Genomic DNA, 22,018 nt, shown 5'->3' with positions numbered 1-22,018 from the left:
CTAGTATCCGCCGCTATACGTATTATATTTTTTATTTTTTTTAATTGATCTATTATAGCGGAGAAGGATATCCGCTGCTATATATATATATATATATATATATATATATATATATATATATATATTTAAATGACCTATAGCAGCGGTTACTGGTATCCGCCGCTATAGGAGACTTATAACAGCGGAATATCATATCCGCTACTACATTTAGCGACGGAGGCATCACCTACGGATCTCTAATCCGCTGCTCACAGCCGCAAAAAGGTTTTACCAATGGAAATCTATCTTGTAGCAACGGAAAAATCCGCCGCTATACATCGAAAATGTTGTAGTGTTTGTTGATCGAATGATCAAAGTGACTTTGGAAGCTTGAAAAAAGAAAATTTTAATTTGAAAAGTCAAGAAGTGAAAACATCGAAAGAATGGGAAAAGGATTGATCGGTAAAATATCAGAATCATATCTGAGGGGTGATGTCTGCATTTTTCATTGTATGTTGTGTGTAGGTTGGTGAAGGGATATCTAGGGGTAATGAATGGTTGTATGTTTATTTAAATTCTGTTAGCGCAGAGACGCTGAGTATTGTTATTTATTTTAGGCCGGGGTGCAACTGTTGCATAGTAGGAACTGAATATCCACTCTTAACCTTGTTTTTGTTATTTCTCTTTTGTTTTTAAAAGAAATGTATATATATATATATATATATAAGTAGCTATTTTGTGACTTGTTAAAGAGTCTGTGAATACTTGAAGGGATAGTACGTCGTATCATTCGGAGTGATGTACTATCCTAGGATGTACGGTAGGGACCACCAAGCTCATATATGGTATGGGACGCGCATAAGAGTGAGTCACAACTGGAATCCGAGTCCATTCTTTTCTATCTTTACCAGTGAACGTGTATTGTAAAGGTGATCGTATACGAATGGAATGTTTAATTTAAGAATCACATGCATGCTTGATAGGCATAGACGAAGATGATTGGTCAGTGATCACTAACAATCTAGTAGTAGTCAAACGTTCTAATACATCAAAAAGAAATCCATTGTTTACAGTCACGTCAAACGGCCCGCCTGAGCCGGATAAATGGTTACCAATGTGGTAAGCGCAGCGACTGACTACAAAATCAGGAACTAAAAGCTAGATTTATGTAGTAACATTATATTCCGACTGGGAGCGGTCTAGTCGTGAATCCCAATTTTCTAATTCTAATACTCCACCATTATGTAATAGGTATCTACTGTTTTATTTTGAAATATAAACTGCAAAACATGTCTACTATTTCAATGTTGTCAATTATATTTACATAAGAATGAAAATGTATAATGAGTATGGATGACTGATGCTATGTGAGATTTTAAATTGTTTAGTTGCTCATCCCTGACTATATGTATCAGTTAACCGTATTTTGATTTTGTAAAACTTTCATATTCTGAAATGTATCAGTATGATTACTCGATCACGTTAGGTAAGGTTACTAGTAGGAATTGTTTGTGGATCTACTGAGTAACCATTGTTACTTACCTTCCATTTTTTTTACTTCGGAGCCAGCAGCCAGAGAGGTAGACATGCATGTTTATTTACGATTATGCGTTTTGTGTTGTGATTTAATTTAGGTCGATTGGCCACAATTGCATGGTAAGAAACTGAATATATATTAACAATTCTGTAATGTTAATTTTTTATTTATTTTCAAAGAAAAAGTATATATATGTAGTTATTTTGTGAACTATTAAAGAGCTTGTGAATACGTAAAAGGATAGTCTGTCATATCATTTGGAGTGATATAATATCTTGAGATGTACAATAGGGATAACCAAGCTCATACATGATATGAGACGTGTATGAAAGTGGAGTCACAATTGGAATCTAAATTTATTATTTTCTATCTTTACCAGTGAATTTGTAATGTAAATGTGATCGTACACGAATGGGGTTGTGAAATCGCCTCGACCCTACTTCACTAAATAGTTCAAAGGAGTCTAATTTGTAAATGAGGGATTTTTGAAAAATAGGAGTTGCCACTTAGTTTAGGTCTAAGAACAAAAAATAACTCCAAATGGATATGGGTTGATCCACGGATCAGAGAGATGAGTAAGGGGTCAGATTACGGGTTTCAGAAGGTATTAGGTACCGAACCCGCCAGATCAACAAGACCGATCTCTACTACGATCCAAAACTAACTTATGGTCAATAGGGAAGACTATGGTCCAATCATCATCATCGATTTATATCAGGTTTGCCAACTAAATCTTACAACTAAGATCATTAAATTATTACACAATTATTTATCAAATTTCGCAAAAAATAAAGGGATTTGAAAAGGCCTTAATTTAGCCCCATGATCTAAAATCAATTATCAATCCACATGCAAATATCTTCCAAATTAGATAAAATAAAAAATTATAATTATCTTCAAATTAGAAAATTATGAAAGTGAAATCTCTAAAATGGCAATTTATAATGTTTCTAAAATAGAAAAACTTTCAAAATCAGAAATTTGCAAATACGATGAATTCCCAAATTAGAAATTTATGAAAATAAAATTTTCAAAATAGAAAATTACAAATATGATGGTTCTCGAATTAGAAATTTGCAAAATAGGAATTTCCCAAGATAGAAATTTTATGTATGAACGTGACATTTTTGAATTCACAAATTGTAAATTAACATGGAATAATTTTAAACTTATTACCCACTCATCACAAATTCCTTATAATCCTATTGATACAAAATCATAAAGAGATACATAAAAATATCCCCCACTCCCATCGACACGCAAAAATAAATGAAAACATAAAAAATAAAAAATTCTACTAATCTTACCAACGTACAAAAGTAAATAAAAGATAAAATAAATAAATAAATAAAAATTAAAAAATATTTACCTATTGAATGAAATAATAGTGAATCGACTCCTTCAAGTCAAACTCAAAACTTGCAAGTGTTCGCTGTCATGAAGACGTAATAGATGAGGGCAATGAGATAGGCGTTGTAGCAGTGCATGAAGATATTGGACAGCTAGGGGGTTTTGTTACTGTGCTGTGAATGGTTGTGTTACAACGCTGTGAATACAACAGCTACGTAAGGTAGAGAGAGGGGAGAACGTTGAAGATGTTGGCTATTGTAACAAGATGAAGAGCGAAGGAGAGTGGTGGAAAAACATTGGGACAGCAATGGGGACGTAAGAGAGAGAGAGCTGGTGCAAGGGTGAAGCATGGAAGAGAGGATCTTGTAGGTACTATCCAATGCGAGAGAGAGTCTCTCAAACATGGGTGTTCTCTGTAAAGACATGGTTGCTATCCAGAAAAGAGAGATACATGGGGAGATGGCTAAAAAGGATGTGAGGTTGATGAAGGATGAAGAAAACGTGGAAGTAAGATAAGAGGGCATTGAAGGAGTTGGTTGGGCAGTGAGATGAGTGCGGCAGGGGCCGTATTGCAGGTTTTATGGGAGGAAAAGAAGGCCAGCAATGGGGCATTCTAGTTCAGCCAAAACGTGGTTGTATTGGGGATTGTAAAGAAGAAGAAAAAGGGGGCTAAAAAGGGTAGGACGTGAAGAAGAGAGGTTATTGCAGGTTTTAATGGGGGAGGGGACAATGGACAACAATAGGACGTCTCGGAAGAGAGCTTGACTGAAAAAGAGAGAGAGAAGTGGGTTGTTGAATCGATGAGTCGAAGCTAGAGAGGAGCAGCCAAACTTCCAACAGAGAGAGAACAGAGAATGCAGAAAGAGAATAGAGAATGTCGAGACCCCCAAAATGAGAGCGTTGTCTCCCTTTAAATAGAAATTTTGTTTCTATTTTAAGAGATTTTTGTTCCTTTTTTTTTTTTAAATCTTTTTTTCACACGTTTTCTCACTTTCCTTCTTTTTTCTGAAAGAATGGGAGTAGCAATCTCACGCTACTCACCTTGTTGGTAGTTTCTTGTTGTCGAGTTACGGTTGGTCGATTTTAGATTTTATTTCATCAGTTAGTTAATCTTTTTGTTTCAAATTTTTTTGGTAGATTAGTTTTTAATTTTGAGTTTTATTAGTTGATTAATTTTGTTTTGGGTTTGGTCATAAATTTTAGTTTGATTTTAATTTTTAATTTGTATTTTATTTTGGATTTTAATTTGATTTGGTTGATTGAATTCAATTTTAAATTTGCTGATTTAATTAGGTTTCGATAAAATTTGAGTTTGATTTTGCATTTTAATTGTTTGATTTTAATTTTAATTGTTTGGATTTTTTAATTTGAATTATTTTATTTTAATAGTTTAGATTTTTTAATTTGAATTATTTAATTATTTAATTTGAATTTTATTTTTAGTTTAGATTGGATTTTTAATTGGATTTTAATTTTTATTACATTTTCCTAAGGATCGGGATCTCTAAGTTGAATTTGGAGGTTGAAGGGCATTTCGATCATTTTTATGATTATTCCTAAATTTCTCTATTTTCATTGATTTGGATTTCGTTAGACTCGAAATCATGTTCTGAGTGCAGTGGAGGTACTTTCGAGGTCTTTCGGAGATTCAAAATTTATGAGGGTATTTTCGTTATTTTGTAGATTTTTACGAATTTTAGCGTAAGATTTCTTTCAGTCCCATCGTAATTATTTCTAAGTTTCAAAGTCATATTTTTCTAGCATAGCGAGGTCTCTAGATTATCAAACTGTATAGTAAATCTAAGCGTACATACTTACTAAATCGGGTGTAAGGTGTAGCGATCCTAAGCGTGCGTAAATTTCTATGTCGAGTCGTAGCGAGTAGGGGGTATGGAAAGATTAGAAACAAAAAGATTGAGGACAGTACTCACAAGCCTTCGAGTTTTTTACGATCATCAGTAGGAATTCATGACAATCGGGTGACGAATTGTCGAATTAGGCAGGTGTAGAAATGGGGTGTCTGCAAGTTGTATAATGAGAATCACATGCACACTTGATAGGCATAGACAAAGATGATTAGTTAGTAATCACTAATAATCTATAGTAGTCGAACGTTTTGACACATCGAAAAGAGATTCATTACTTACGATCATGTCAAACGACCAGTCTAAGTCGGATAAATGGTCAACCAAGTATGGTAAATGCAGTGACCGACCATAAAATCAGGAACTAAAAGTCAATAAAGTAGTGGAACATCATGTCCTAACTAAGAGTGATCCAGTCGTGAATCCCAACTCTCTAATTTCACTATTCTACCATCGTGTATTATGTATCCTTTACCTTATTTTAATATATAAAATGAAGTAGGAATTGTTTGCTTCCCTACTAGGTAACCATTGTTACTCACCCTTTCATTTTTCCATTATTTTAGTTCTAAATTCAATGTTTGATGAGGCGGCATAGAGTCGACGAGTGAGGATTACCTGGTTGGTCAAATTGACGATTATAGATCGTTAACTAGTGAGTACTAGGGCTATACCCATTAGCGAAGTCAAGTAATCCAAGTTGTATTATAGATTTTGGTGGATCATTAGGACTTATATTAGAGTAAGGAGTTTCTATATAATTTTGTATATTAATTTCTTTTTTCGCACTCTAATTTATCGTACATTATTAGATAAATATAGGCTTCCGCTATTATTGTATTTTGCATATATATACAGGATGTTGTGTATATTGTTTATCAGGTGAAATAGATATTTAAGTGCCTTGGGATGTTAAGTAAACAGAGGAAACCATGCCAAATATTTTGAGATGCCACATAATACTTCGACATTTGACATGGGACTTTTGTTAGTGTTTCGGGGGCACCACTCTTTAAGTAAACAAGAATTCAATTGAATTCCCTTTATTCTAGTGATTACAATGGAGAGGATACGTTTAAAAATATATTACATGTGTTGTATATATCAAAAATGATAAAAGTTAAGTAACTAAGGGAGATAAAGATGATGCTAATTACGTGTGCAATTAAAAAGAAGTTTTATTACACCCCTCAAGCTAATAGGTTGTTGATGAGCCACGAGCATGTTTTTAAATTTTTTGAAATCAAGAACTTGTAAGTCCTTTAGTAAAGACATCAACAATTTGATCAACAGTATTGTTGTAGTCAACAGTGACAACCTGTCTAAAAAACTATGTATCTCAAGGAAACTTTTCAACAAGGCACATGAGGTTTGAGGATTCATCAAAGAAAATGTACTTGAAAATACGAATGTTTCATTGGATAGATCTCAAAATAGTATATCTGCAGGAACGGAAATCCGAAGAGAAATATCTGGTCAAAAGCCCCAAACTTAGCTTTTCTTAGGATAGTCATACGAGTCAATCCACTATAACCAGAGTCAAACGTTAATATTTGATCCAAATTTCCCATGAGGTTTACCCCACAACCCACATTCTTAAGTAATTAAACTTTAAACAATAATTATCCATAAGTAATTAAGGTTAAAATATAAATTGAGATTAATTAAGGTTAGTCATGAGTAAAGATGACTCATTGGTGTTAGTTTATACCTAACCATGAAGTGTCTCATGTGCAACCAATATATGACACCTGTTGGATTTCCTCTTATTCCATGCCATGCGTTAACCACCAAACCAAGCTAAGGTTTGTTTTACCATGGCTAGAATATAACCTACCTCCATAAGAATAACCTTTGGAAGCAAAATTTGCTTCTTTGCACAGTAAAAAATTTCTAGTAGGTTGTTTACTCTTGTACCTCAATAGAAACTTTAGAGAAATAGCCTTCATAGATACCCTTTGTCTCTTACTAGCCAAGCTACGATTTAATTACATCCTTACTCTCTAAATATCCTCCTTGCTCAACGAAGACTTTCATTACTCCTTCTAAGTTGTGACCATAAAATTAGATTATCTTTTTTGGTATACTTCATGGAGTTTGTTTTCTAGAATAATTGAGTTAGTTGAATTAGGTGGCGGTGAGGATTCTTCAAGAAGCAACAATTTGAGAGCGAGAAAGGGGAGTAAATCGCTAAGGTAGAGTCATTCTACCTTTCAAAATCATTCAATGAATACACTGTTATGATTGTAGATTGTAATTGTTAACAAAAATATATGTTTCCTATTATATCATAATTGAAAATAATTTTTATTGGTACAATCGCATTGTAACATCAAGTTCACAAAGTCGTAATTTTGTTTGGTAAATATGGTTATTTAATTTTCAAGTAAAATTACGTAGGAGTATTCTACTATAGCCATCTTAACCAAAATTAATAGGCAAAAGATGTAAACAATTTGAATAGAGTGGACATGAACCAAACCAACGCAAAACAACAACTCACTGCCACTGTGGGTGGCTCATCGGGCAAAAATGACATACTTTGTGTGGTGTTTTGTGGGGCCCATATGGAACCCCAGATCACGTAAGATCAATTTAGAATCAAATTTTGTTCTTCAATAGAATTTAAAAATCAAGATTTTCAATTATTTTTGTGGTGTTAATATTAATTATGAATGATCGTTTTTACATATAAATGTGAAATATTACATTAGTGTATTCTTGAAATTATTTGAAAAAAAATTAATATGTCATATGTGATGAAGTAAGTATGAGTCTAGCCTAGTTTGATAATGTGAATAGAAACTTGAGTTCAATATCCAACAATGAAAGAAAGGATCGACAATGTCATACCTTTTTAAGTTAGGAAGAATATGAGATACCTCCATGGAGTTTTGGAAAGAAACTTTGGGGTAAAAAGGAGCAAAATTTTGCACAAAATGTGAAAAAAGGGAGAAAATTGTGAAATTTGGATGTTAGGCACAACCAGTGCTGCAATAGGTTTTAAGAAGAAAGGATTCATACTGATCCGTGGTTCCAACACAAATAAACCAAAAGAAAATATGTCTGTGCTTATAGCATAGATAAGATCTTAATAAGCTTAATAAGCATGTATGTGCTTATAAAATGGATAAAGCCTTGACCAACAAATTCGTTCAATGAGCACAGATCAAGTCTTATCAAACTCATTCGTGCTTAGAACACGGACTAGAATCTTCTAAATCTTTGGGGTTCTAACTTACCTCATTTCCCTTTGTTGGAATTTTGTGGGGCCCAAGATACTGTCACGATCGCTTCACATCCTGAATACTCAAGAATCGTATGAGAGTTATCTAGAGTTCTCTCACACTCACTACATGAGAGCAAAGCTCTTAAAATATTTTGAAATCATTTCAGATGGACGTTTTAAGGCCGACTATGATTCTTTTGCTCGAAAGGAGGCTTTTCGAAGCCTTGGCACTCCCATCGCACTATACAAAGCCTTTGAGGTCGACAATCACCCACCCATCCAAGTTGCTCACCATCGGGTCCCACGGGTCCACAAGCGACTCACATCACTCGAGAACATTCTCGAGAGGTCTTTTGGACCCCGATCGCGCCCTCTACCCATTCATAGACTCACAAACTCGTCATGCCTATAAATACCCAAATGATCGATATCACTCAATGAAAGCCTATTGAGGCCTGAATCATTCACACGCACACTCAAGTTAATGCCATAACGGGAAATAAATAACATGGATATATACAAAATTTTAAATATATACATGACTGTAGACACCCCATTTTTGCACTCGCCTGATTAATCAACTCGTCAACCCGATCGCAATGATTCCCAATGATGGATGTGTATTCCGTTACTTTATTTTGTTACCAGATATGTTTCAGAAATCCGGATGAGGTATCTCGAACTGACAAAACCTTAGAAACCACGCTACGCTAGGAAAACACAACCCCAGAAACATAGAAATCATCATCTTGCAGACCAAAAAGAAGCTTCACGATAAAAATCACTAAAAATTGATCAAATTACCAAAATACCCCTGACATCAAAACAACCCTAGAGCCTACGTTACGCTTAGGAAAACTCTCTCGAACACATAAAATAACAAATCGGAACCAAATAAATCATTTCACATAAAAATTTTCATAAATGACACAAACCAACATTTTCATTGAATTCCTTATGAAAAACCGATTCTAAAACATCCTAGAACATTAAAAACCGACTTAAAATGTGAAAAGTCCTCTCCGGGGGCAAAACGGTAATTTCACAATTTTCATGATAAAAAATTCCGAAATTAATAAATAAAACATTAAATTATTAAATTTAAACATTAATGAAATTAATTTAAAATTTTGAACCTAAAAAATCGATCAATCGGACTTTCGGGTAAAATTGTTGAGGGTTCGTGGGATATTTCTTTAAGGACCCCTCCATTTGGGGGTCCAAAGAATTAAAGAAATAATGGAAGGGAGTTCTCCAAAAATTAAAAGTAAATCAAGCAAGACTGAAGTCAAGGTATTAAAGTCAATCAAGTGAGACTGAAGTCAAAATTAAAGTCAATTAAGCAAGACTAAAGTCAAGATATTAAAAGTCAATCAATTAAGACTAAAGTCAAAACATTAAAACTCAATCAAATAAGACCAAAAGTCATAATAGAATTATAATTGATTAATAACTCTATCTAATAGAGTTCTAACTTAAAAACAATTCTAATTAAAACATAATTCTACCTAAAACAATTTTAACTAAAACACAACTCTAATTAAAAGATCTCTAATTAAACACTAACTCTACCCAAATCAACCCCTAAAAACATCTATAAATAGAGGTGCTCACACCCTATTTTCGTATCAAATAATAAACCCTAAGAGAAGTAGGTCTAGAAGCTCCCCTAGCCCCCCATAAACCCTAGTTTTGGAGCCCCAACTCCTTAGCTAACATCCCTCCTTCAATTTTAGTCTAGAAAACACCCAAAAGCCTTCTAAAAACATCCCCAAATCCGCAACGAAATTGAAGAGTTCAGATTCAAAAACAAGGAGATACCTTGCCTCGGAGATCCGAAGACAAATCCGGAAACAGAACGTAGCAAGGGAGCACGGTACAAGGAGCTCTTTTTGTCAGATCTGAGGGAACAAAGTCCTTGCTATCGGAAAGGTAAATTTTTATTTTTATTTATTTTTATCTAGGTTTTAGCAATGTAATTTACTTGGGAATTTAGTAGAGACCGGCTTTGGCCGGGCGGGGTTGGTGCCTAACACCTTCCAATCCCGTAACATGATCCCCGAATTCAGTTTTTTTGGTTTTAGATTAGTTTTTATCCGTTTAGAGTCATTGATCGGTTCCTAGACCATAATAACTAGGTGGCGACTCCCAAACCTCAAGGGTCAAAAGCGGATCCGCGCACCCCGCGGATCGAGGGCGCTTTCAATGACAATGTTTGAAACTAATACAAAGTGTCTAATAAATATTTCTGCAATAGGTACATAAGATATTAGACGGATAGAGCCTAGTCTCATCACTGGCACTCTAAGTATTTGAGATCGCTCTAGAGGAAGAGTCAGCCACTATGCTAGAACCAGACATCCTGAAGGAAGGTAAACCATGCATCCACAGTCATCCCTCAAAATCCGTGAAGAAGAGCTTGGTATCCAAGGTAGAATCCTGCTCGGTCGTCCTCACAAGATAATCAGCACTCGGAGCAGATGATCCGATAGATGGAGAAGCCTGAAAAGAAAAACTAAGCAAGTTTAACACATGCTGATATACATGCAGGATATGGAAATAAGTGACTAAAGTAAAGACTCTTACCCGATGAGGTGTCGAAGGATGGACAGAAGTGCTCATACCATCCTGGTGTCAATAGTAGTCTTGAAAAGGCCACAAGAAGAACATATAAAAACATGAGATAAATAAGTTATAACCTACACAGAGATAAAAGGGGGAACAACATACCATCTCGGCCTGTAAACAAGAATTCTATAGGACCATCTCCAGCACCAACTCCTAGATAATAACTGCCTGCGCCTCGATACGAGTAGCTTGTTTCTCAATCTGAGCAGCTTGAACCTCCACCTCGGATCGAGACGCCTTCTACTTGTTCTCTATCTCTACGAACCTCGTTGCTTGCTCCTCAATGACGTCGTAACCCTCCTAAAGGAGACAAAGGTCATCGGCCTGAAATCAAAAGCATGTAACTAATAAGAATAATAAAAGGTAGAAAATCATAAAGAAATGGAGACAATGACAGAATATATGCCGTAACAGCATACTCTTGGATCAAAACTCCTCCAATCTCGGTAATCCCAGCTTGGGCAGTGACTGTGAGCATAAGGCATTTAATGGACGCCTCTTTGGACCACACTTGAAAGTCACCCTCCCTCACCAAACCAGTGGCATTTACGCCCTTTTCTTAAGCTAGATACTCATCCACCATCATAACCTCAGAGATAGGCTCAGGTGATATGATAGGGATGCGAAAGGTTCCAGTCGTGCTAGAAGAAGAGATGCTCTTCTAGATAAAGTTTATAGCACTGTTCGCCGATGAAATAGGGATAGAGTTGTCGGTGGGTGTTACGTTGATAGGCATTCCACAGTTCCTGCATCCCGCTGACTGTGTGGGGAAGATAACAAAGTGTGATAGAGAAGATCTGCAAAAGAAGGGAATCAGACGACGAACATTAAAAACTTTAAGATGAAAAAAAGGTAAAAGATTATATCACTTATGTCTCAAAGATGATACTGGTCAATGTTGGTCCAACTACTCCAAGGGCTGTTCTTGATCGTCCTAACGTCCCGGGTGTAGACACCCCATTTTTGCATCCACCTGATTAATCAACTCGTCAACCCGATTGCAATGATTCCCAATGATGGGTGTGTATTCCATTGCTTTATTTTGTTACCCGACATGTTTCAGAAATCCGGATGAGGTATCTCGAATTGATAAAACCTTAGAAATCACGCTACGCTAGGAAAATACGACCTCAGAAACATAGAAATCATCATCTTGCAGACAAAAAGAAGCTTCACGATAAAAATCACTAAAAATTGATCAAATTACCAAAATACCCCTAATCTCAAAACAACGTTAGAGCCTACGCTACGCTTAGAAAAATCCATTCGAACATATAAAATGACAAATCGAAACCAAATAAATCATTTCACCAATTTTAACAGAATTTAACAAAATTACTAAAATGTCCCTCATAAAGTTCACAATCATTTCACATAAAAATTTTCATAAATGACACAAACCAACATTCTCATTGAATTCCTTACGAAAAACCGATTCTTAAAACATCCTAGAACATTAAAAACCGACTTGAAACGTGAAAAGTCCTCTCCGGGGGCAAAACGGTAATTTCATAATTTTCATAATTAAAAAATTCGAAATTAATAAATAAAATATTAAATAATTAAAGTGAAACATTGATGAAATTAATTTAAAAATTTGAACCTAAAAAATCGATCAATCGGACTTTCGGGTAAAATTGTTGAGGGTTCGTGGGATATTTCTTTAAGGACCCCTCCATTTGGGGGTCCAAAGAATTAAAGAAATAATGGAAGGGGGTTCTCCAAAAATTAAAAGTAAATCAAGCAAGACTGAAGTCAAGGTATTAAAGTCAATTAAGCAAAACTGAAGTCAAGATATTAAAAGTCAATCAATTAAGACTAAAGTCAAAATATTAAAAGTCAATCAAATAAGACCAAAAGTCATAATAGAACTCTAATTAAATAATAACTCTATCTAATAGAGTTCTAACTTAAAAATAATTCTACCTAAAATAATTTTAATTAAAACACAATTCTACCTAAAATAATTTTAATTAAAACACAATTCTACCTAAAATAAGTCTAACTAAAACACAACTCTAATTAAAAGATCTCTAATTAAACACTAACTCTATCCAAATCAACCCCTAAAAACATCTATAAATAGAGGTGCTCACACCCTATTTTCGTATCAAATCATAAACCCTAAGAGAAGTAGGTCTAGAAGCTCCCCTAGCCTCCCATAAACCCTAGTTTTGGAGCCCCAACTCCTTACCTAACATCCCCCCTTCAATTTTAGTCTAGAAAATCCCTAAAATCCCTCCAAAAACACCCCTAAATCCGCAACAAACTTGAAGAATTCAGATTCAGAAACAAAGAGATACCTTGATCTAGGAGATCCGAAGTCAAATCCGGAGACAGAACGAAGCAAGGGAGTACAGTACAAGGAATTTTTTTTGTCAGATCTGAGGGAGCAAAATCCTTGCTATCGGAAAGGTATGTATTTTTTTATATTTATTTTTATCTAGGTTTTAGCAATGTAATTTACTTGGGAAGTTAGTAGAGACCGGCTTTGGCCGGGCAGGGTTGGTGCCTAACACCTTCCAACCCCGTAACTTGATCCCCGAATTCAGATTTTTTATGGTAGATTAGTTCTTTTTATCCATGTTAGAGTCAGTTTGGTTCCTAGACCACAATAACTAGGTGGCGACTCCCAAACCTCAAGGGTCAAAAGCGGATCCGCGCACCCCGCGGATCGAGGGCGCTTTCACCGGGTGGACTAGAAAACACCCAATAGATAACCCTTATCAAGGTGAAGTCGAATCGAGAGGTAAAAGGGGAAGTAGAAGTGGTTGAATATCTAGATAATGAATAAAAGGTCAGAAGATGAATATGACAATAAAGGGAAATAAACAAAGGACAAAAAAAACATATTTACCATGATGAATTGCTAGGTAAAACGGATTGAGATCTCGACTCTATGAGGAGCAGTGATCCCCTCTGCTACTGAAAGTGCCCTCGATCCGCGGGGTGCGTAGATCCGCTTTTGACCCTTGAGGTTTGGGAGTCGCCACCTAGTTATTATAGTCTAGGAATCGAATAATGACTCTAAACGGATAAAGAAACTAATCTACTAAACAAAAACTAAATCCGTACATCACATTACGGGGTTGGAAGGTGTTAGGCACCAACCCCGCCCGGCCAATGCCGATCTCTACTTATCCCAAATAAGACTACATTGCTAACAAAAACTTAAATAGAAAAAATAAAAGAGATTTTACCTTCGAACGCAACGGTTCTATTCCCTCAGATTTGATAAAACTACTCCTTGTACAGTTCTCCTTACTTCATTTTGTCTCCGGATCTGATTTTGGATCTTCGAGACAAGGTATCTCTTCCTTAGATCTGGATTCTTCGAATTTTGTTATTGATTTTGGGGTTTTTTTGAAGGACTTCTATGTGTTTTTCAGACTAAAATCGAAGTATGGGTGTTAGGTAAGGAGTTGGGACTTTAAAATTAAGGTTTGTGGGAGGCTAGGGAAGCTTTTTGACCTACTTCTCGTAGGATTTTTTATTTTTTATGAAAATATTGTGTAGAGGCTCCTATTTATAAAGTTTTTTAGAAGAATTAGGGTTTGATTAGGATTTCTTTTAGGGTTTTAATTAGGATTTTGACTTTAGTCTTATGAGATTGACTTAGTCTTTAGGGTTTTAATTTATGATTTTTACTTTAGTCTTATGAGATTGACTTGATTAGTTTATATTAGGGTTTTGACTTTAGTCTTATGAGATTGACTTGATTAATTTAGAATAGGATTTTGACTTTAGTCTTATGAGATTGACTTGATTAGTTTAGATTAGGGTTTTGACTTTAGTCTTATGAGATTGACTTTAGTCTTTCTTGATTGACTTTTAGTCTTACTTGATTGATTTTAATATTGACTTTAGTCTTACTTGATTGACTTTAATTTTTGGAGAACCCCCTTTTATTATATCTTTAATTCTTTGGGCCCCCCGATGGAGGGATCCTTGAATAAATATCCTGTCAACCATTAACAATTTTGCCTGAAAGCCTGATTGATCGATTTTTGGGTTCAAAATTTTAAATTAATTTTATTAATGTTTCATTTTACATTATTTAATGGTTTATTTATTAATTTCAAAATTTTTAATTATTAAAATTATAAAATTATCGTTTTGTCCTCGGAGAGGATTTTTTACATTTTAAGTCGTTTTTCAATGTTCTAGGATGTTTTGGAATCAATTTTTCGTAAGGAATTCAATGGGAATGCTGGTTTTTGTCATTTATGAAGTTTTTTGTATAAAATGGTCGTGAACTTTATGAGGGACATTTTCGTAATTTTGTCGAATTCTGTGAAAATTGGCGAAATGATTTATTTGATTTCGATTTGTTATTTTATGTGTTTGAATGAGTTTTGTTAAGCGTAACGTAGGCTCTAGGATTATTTTGATGTTAGGGGTATTATGATAATTTGGTCATTTTAGTGATTTTTATCGTGAAGCTTCTTTTTATCTGCAAGATGATGATTCTATGTTTCTGGGGTCATATTTTCCTAGCATAGCGTGGTTTCTAAGGTTTTGTCAGTTCGAGATACCTCATCTAGATTTCTAAAACATATCTAGTAACAAATAAAGCATTGGAATAATCATCCATCCTTGGGAACCGTTGCAATCGGATTGACGAGTTGATTAATCAGGCGAGTGCAAAAATGGGATGTCTACAGATACCCCTCTTTGGCAGAGGGATGAAGCAAACTAGATAGCAAATCTATTTTGATAGATAGTATGATATCCGAATGCCAAAGCTAGTGACAATTCATTTTACAGCCTGATTTAGCAATTTGTCAGAGTGTTCGGATCCTTGAGCGTAAAACTCTTTCCGAACTAAAAGGTTGTCAGGTCATCGAGTGAAAACTCTAACTGACAGTGTCAGATCCTTGAATTTTAAAAAATTATCCTTGACTAATGCAAAAGTGAGTATGTGTACTGTGTGAAACTGAGTAAAAATGTGTCAGGTCCTAGATATCTTTTCTCACTAACAATAATGATTCAAAATTGAAATGTGCTTATGCAACGAAAACAATCATAGCAAGGTTGAACAATGAGGTAATTGGAGTCATAACAATGTAGGAACTTCGTTAAATCCTATTTGAATTCTTTTTTAGAATTCGAAAAAGTATGAGTCTCGTTTATCGGACTTGAGCCTATTGTAGCCATGTTTTTCGGGCTAAAGAACTTAAACAATCCTGTTAATTATGATTCAAACAGAGTTGGAGTCTCGTTTCTCGGACTTTGACTAAGGTTTACAGGAACTTAAACAATCCTATTAAAATTGGAGTCTCGTTTCTTGGACTCGAACTAAGGTTAATAGGCACTTTAAAAAACCTATTCATTCTATGATTCAAAAAGTAGGAGTCTCGCTCCTCGGACTCAAACCTAGGTTTGTAGGCACTTCAAAAAATCTACTCATTCTATGATTCAAAAAGTTAGAGTCTCGTTTCTCGGACTCGAACTTAGGTTTCTAGGCACTTCAAAAAGCCTACTCATTCTATGATTCAACAAGTTGGAGTCTCGTTTCTCGGACTCGAACTTAGGTTTCTAGGCACTTCAAAAAGCATACTCATTTTATGATTCAAAAAGTTGGAGTCTCGTTTCTCGGACTCAAACTTAGGTTTGTAGGCACTTAAAAAAGCCTACTCATTCTATGATTCAAAAAATTGGAGTCTCGTTTCTCGGACTCGAACTTACTAAGTCACGTTTCTCGGACTTAGATTTATAGGAACTTAAACAATCATATTAATTTATTTTATGATTCAAAAAAAGTTGGAGTCTCGTTTCTCGGACTCGAACTTACTAAACCACGTTTATCAGGCTTAGATTTATAGGAACTTCAACAATCCTATTAATTCATTTTATGATTGAAAATCAAGCTCAAAGTTTGAAAAATCGGGTCTTCATTGGCTTATCATGCATCTGGATTCATAATTATCATTGGACTTCATCGGATTTCTAAGTAAGATTTTTCCTTTTATCATATGATTAAGAAAAAACTTTGAAATTTAATGACTTTCAAAAATACCCCCAGTTTCAAAGTTGGCTTTAACTGGAACTTGACTACGAGACTGATGGAATGGATTATGCTTGAAAAATATGAACTTTGATGTATGACAGATAGAAGAACTGACATTCATTTAAATTTAAGATTCTTGAGGTTATCTATGTGCAATAAGGGATTGATTATTTTCTTTCGAATTTCTTTTGAAAAATGTTTAAGCTGGACTTAAAAATCTTGATAAATATTAGAATAGAAGATCTTCCTCTTCAAAGTGATTGATGGTTCTTCATCTTTCATTAGCGAACACTTGAACAAGTAAACATACTCTACAATGTTCAAGATGACTTCCGATTTTTTCGACTTCAACATTGTCTTCATCGGATGTGAGCTCTTGGCTGAAAAATGAATATTGTGGCTTGAATGGTTCTGCATTTTCTACTTTCTACACAAGCTTTTTTCTGAATTGTTCTTCTTGATGAGACCTTTCCTCCCATTTGATGATGCCCTAATTTTTTTCTAGATCGCCTCTTCAGGTTTTCAATCTAGCGGACTTTGTTTTACTTTTTCTGATGATGCCTTGATTTTTACCTAGGTCGCATTTTTAGGTTTTCAACTTAGCAAGCTTTCTTTTTTTATAGTTATGCCCTAAATTTTGTCTAAGTCGTCTTTTCGGGTTTTCGACTTAGCGGGCTTCTCTTTTTTTCTTAAATAACCAACTCGACAACTTCTTGGTTCCCTGTACCTTAACCGAGTCAATTAGCATTCAGGAGGACTTAATAGGTGGGCTCAGGGTATGGTTTAGAAAGAAAATATATAAGGCTCAACTTTCAAAAATGCCCCTAGTTTGATATTCTCTTTTTTCTATCAATTATTTTAATTTTTTCTAAATGGCCCTAGTTTGGCATTCTTTTTTTTTCTGCCAATTTTTTTTCTTTTTTCTAATGCCCTTAGTTTGGCATTCTTTTCTTTTGAACTTTTCAATACGGGATTTTTCTTTTAGATGACACTTTTCTTAAGAGAATACACTTATCCTTTGCGTGACCGGGCCTGAAGTAACTTCTTAGGTTGCCTACGTACCCCAAATATTTCTTTTTTTTTTAGATCAGGTCAAAACGTAGTTCATACTAAGATTCCCTCCTAAAGTTGATCGGTGTGATTTAGAAAGAAGAGACTATTTATATATATATTTTTTTAAAGGCTGCGAGGGGCTAAAGAAAGTTTTTTTTGTAAGACAGGGAAATGGTTCGATCAAAGGAGGCCTCCTTTGATAAATGCTATTCGACTTGGTCAAAGTTTTAGGAATTCGATATCTGGATTGCTCTGTCAAGTAAGATTTTCTTTTGAGAATGAATTTTCTTCAGTCTTCTTTTGTGAAATCGAGTATAATTGAGTTTTCTGACTATTCAACTCTTCTAAAACTTTGAGAAAATATATTATTCTCTTATGAATGAAAACTCTCCTCTTTTGAGTGAGAAACATGGTAAATCCACTTGTAAGTCTTAGCGTCTTTGTCGATGCTTTCAGCTATATCATTTTTGACCAATAATCTTCGACTTTGAAGTTACTCTTGACTTTATGTCTTGATTTATATTTATATGCGATCCATCCATATATCCTTATGAGACCATGTAAGAAACATTGTTGAATTTCTCAAGTAAGTTTACTATTCTCTCATTTTCTCCTGAGGATAATGTATCACCAATTTGCATTTCTTGAGTGTACTCTTTAATTCTAATATTTATCAAATTTGATTAGTGAGCTTTAAGTCATTTCTCATGTTAGATTTTATGTTCACATCATTATTGCACACAGGATAATCAAAAGCTTATTTATTTATTAGAATTGAAAAGAACATAGACTGACAAACCTTACTAAAACCCAAAAATAAAGATGACTATCTGAATTCAAGGACTTACACAACTGAAACTAACGAAAACGAAGAAGACTTAAAAGACGATATCATTTTGAATGAAGGGATACAATTCTAGAGTCTATGCCACTTCAGTTATCTTCGATGGATGACTTGAACTTGTTTGTTTTTACTATCTCTTTATATTTTGATTCAAGCCTATCATATGCGGGACAATCCGTTGCTTCAATAATTTCTCTATTCTTTAGTTCTGTCACTGCCTTAGGGTAGTTGAGCTCATTCTAGCATGGAGCGAATGCACTGTTAAGATCAATTGGGTAAATGAAGGAAACTGGATCAATTTATTCGGGTTTGGATATAGATATTAGGTTTAGAGTAGGAGGGGGTTGATTTTGAAATGTAGGCAAAGGGTTAGTCTTAACATTGGGTGCGGTAGGAGTGGGTATGGTAACCTTTCCCTGTTCGATAAGGTCTTGGATAGCATGGCGGAGGGTAATGCACCTATCCAGAACATGGCCGGGCATTTGATGGAATTCACAGAATTGCCCATTGTCCAAGTTTGGAGGGAGAGGGTTAGGCAACGGCTTGGATTGTAATGGTGTCAACATTCCCCTTTTCATTAGTTTTTGATAAGTAACATTAAGGGACATCCTGAGATTGGAGAATTGTCTCCTAGGCTTGGCTTGTGAGGATTGAGTGAGTTGAGGAGTTAGGGCAAAAGAGGTGTGGGCCACTTGCAAGGAATTTGTACTGGGTTTGAAGTGTTTGGATTTTGACTCAGACGAGTTGCCAAAGAGTCCTGAAGAGTAGGCGTCGTCGACTTGGTTTCCAGCTTCAAGAAGGGATTGAAAGGTAGGCAAATATTGAGGTATCAAGTACTTGGCATAATTGGGAGTAAGATTCCTGAGGATAATCTTAACTTGCTCTTTCTCTTGAGGTCGGTCCCATAACTGAGCAGCCTTGGCTCTCCATCGAGCAATGAATTTTGTAAAGGTTTCCTCAGGCTTCTGCTTAGTTGTTTCTAGATCTCTTCTTGTAAGTTCAATGTCCGTGTTAAAGGAATATCGACCAATGAACTCTTTCATCAATTCATGCCACGTTCTTACCCGAGACGAGTCCAGTGACATTAACCAACGTAAGGCAGGACCTGTAAGGGTTCTCTGAAAAAGTTGGGCCATCTGTTCTTCACTCAGACCCTGAGACTACATGATGCCGACATATATTTTTAAGTGAGTCCTAGGGCATCCAGTCCCATCAAATTTATCCATATCTGGCATTGTGAACTTTTCTGGTAGACGGACTGTAGGAAATAATGTCATTGCCCCTAATCCAAGAGCGAGATCATTAGGGTCTTTGATATTCTACAATGCAGTTTTTACTTGAGTTATTCGATGAGCTAATACAGGGTCAACGTGCACTTGATCATCTTCAAAATCTTCAACCAGGTCAAACACGGCCTGAGGTTCTATAACTTTATCTTTTTTCTTTTCAATTTTCAGGGATTCGATTTGTGTTTGGACAGAAGCAATAATCTGTGTTTGAAAAGATTCTAAAATCTGACGGAGCGCAGCTTTATCCATGGTACTTGTTTCTTCTCGTGGCAAAGACTAACTATTTGGCAATGGTACTCTAGAAAGACGACTTTTTTCACGCACCCAAAGTGGTACAGATGGAGGTTTAGAACGTTTGGGACCAATTACCACCTGATTGGAAGTAAACCAAGGTTAACCATTGACTCTAAAGGTTTGACTCTTAACCACATGATTGAAGTTTCGATATAGAATAGTCCAAGTCCGGTGGAAATATTGAATCCAAATGCACTATAAGTCTATAGTGACCAAGAAAGTGAGAAATGTTAGACGCGGGTCTACCCCTGATTAGGATTGAACCTTTGATCAGACAAGTTAATTTGATCCTTAGATCGAATCTTTCTATACAAGGTACTCTGGATCTTTAAAAGTGAAACCAATTAGTCCAACTGATTTAGTATTGATCAGTTTGATCCATTTGTAAATTGGGCCAACTGGTTTAAGTGGTTCAAATTAATCGATATATTTCACCGATTGGGTCGGACCGATATTGTGGGTTTTGTTTGATTATTCTGGATCGGTCCGCCCACTTACCTGTCAGTTGGATTAAATAAAGCAACCCGGGAACACCCATAGTCAATCCGGGTCGTGACCTATAGGAAGGCTTCTAGACTCTAGGTTTACTACTTGCAATGCAATTTATCTAGCCACCCTTGCTCAAGTGCACCTATATACCTCTCGATACGTGGTGACTTGGTTTGATATACCATATAGGTGATAATCTAAAACCTCAACTCACATCTCTAAAGCCAAAAACAGTCAGTTCGATCCCCAGTTAAGAGGTAGCGCACAATACTGAGCAATGGCCCACTTAAATACCTCTCATCTAGAATAGACGTAGTCTATCCCCCTCGTACAGTAGGGTACAGCGGGGCAGGATCTCGCTTAGGCATCGGTTTTGACCAAAAAGTGCAATTGATATACTTGGATTACCTTTTATATACCTAAGGGTACGAGTCAAGAGTTTTAGCTTTCATAAATGGTTTGGCATCCTATGAGGGGACCGACCACGTACTAGTACTACGTTGGCAATAGGGACATATGACTGTGTGGTTCACGATAGGTAAAAGGCTCAGGTCGCTCCAATCTGGGTGTATCAATATACCTCTCAAAATCACCTGATCAGACGGTATTGATGCCCTAATTTGATATACCCTAAGGTACGTAACTGGAGTTGTGGTTTTCATGAATGACGTGGCATCTTCGAAGAGACCGGGCCACGCACTAGTGCCTCGTTGGCTATATGGGACATGTAAGTGTGCAAAGCAATAATATAAACGTGCTAGTGGTGTATACAAAACAGGGTGGGCTGTGCCCGGGGCCTTTTCCAAACAAATGGGCCCATGGGCCTGATCATACCATCACACATTGATACCGTATGAATATTAGCCAAAACAAATACCAGTCCAATAAAATCATTAAGATCACCAATAAGCACATCAACTATATATCTGATCAAGATCAATGGCAAATCAATTAATTAGCATGGCATATAATAATTGATCAAACAAACATTGCAATAGGCATGATTTTTATAATTTTTAAGGTCCAATCAATTATTACTTTTGGGTGATCCAAAGTAAATCGAGATTCCAATAGCTGTTATATTGATGATAGGATGATAATTGTTGAGATGAGCTCGCTCTCAGGAACATTAACTATGCTAACACTAGATAAATTCGGATTTTCTGTGAATTAGGAAAATATAATCCGAACTTGCATCGATGATATCTAAGGCTCCCGATAATGAAATTGAGTGAATTCAGGTCCTAAATTAATCTACTCGATGGGATCTACATTTTATTAATAGGTGCCCAGACTTAATTCTAACTAGAATGTTCCGTAAAAACGTTTTAACATTGCTGTTCCAACCTTCATTCAACAACAATTCCAGATTTACAGATTGAGCTTGCATCACTGATATCTAAGGCTTCCAATAACGAAATTGAGTGAACTCAGGTTCTAAATTAATTTAC

This window comes from Akebia trifoliata, chromosome 1 (assembly GCF_017979445.1).
Source record: "Akebia trifoliata isolate Shusen 1 chromosome 1, ASM1797944v1, whole genome shotgun sequence".
In the NCBI taxonomy this organism is placed as follows: Eukaryota; Viridiplantae; Streptophyta; class Magnoliopsida; order Ranunculales; family Lardizabalaceae; genus Akebia; species Akebia trifoliata.
The sequence above is the reverse complement of the archived record's forward strand: the minus strand, read 5'-3'. Positions refer to the sequence as shown.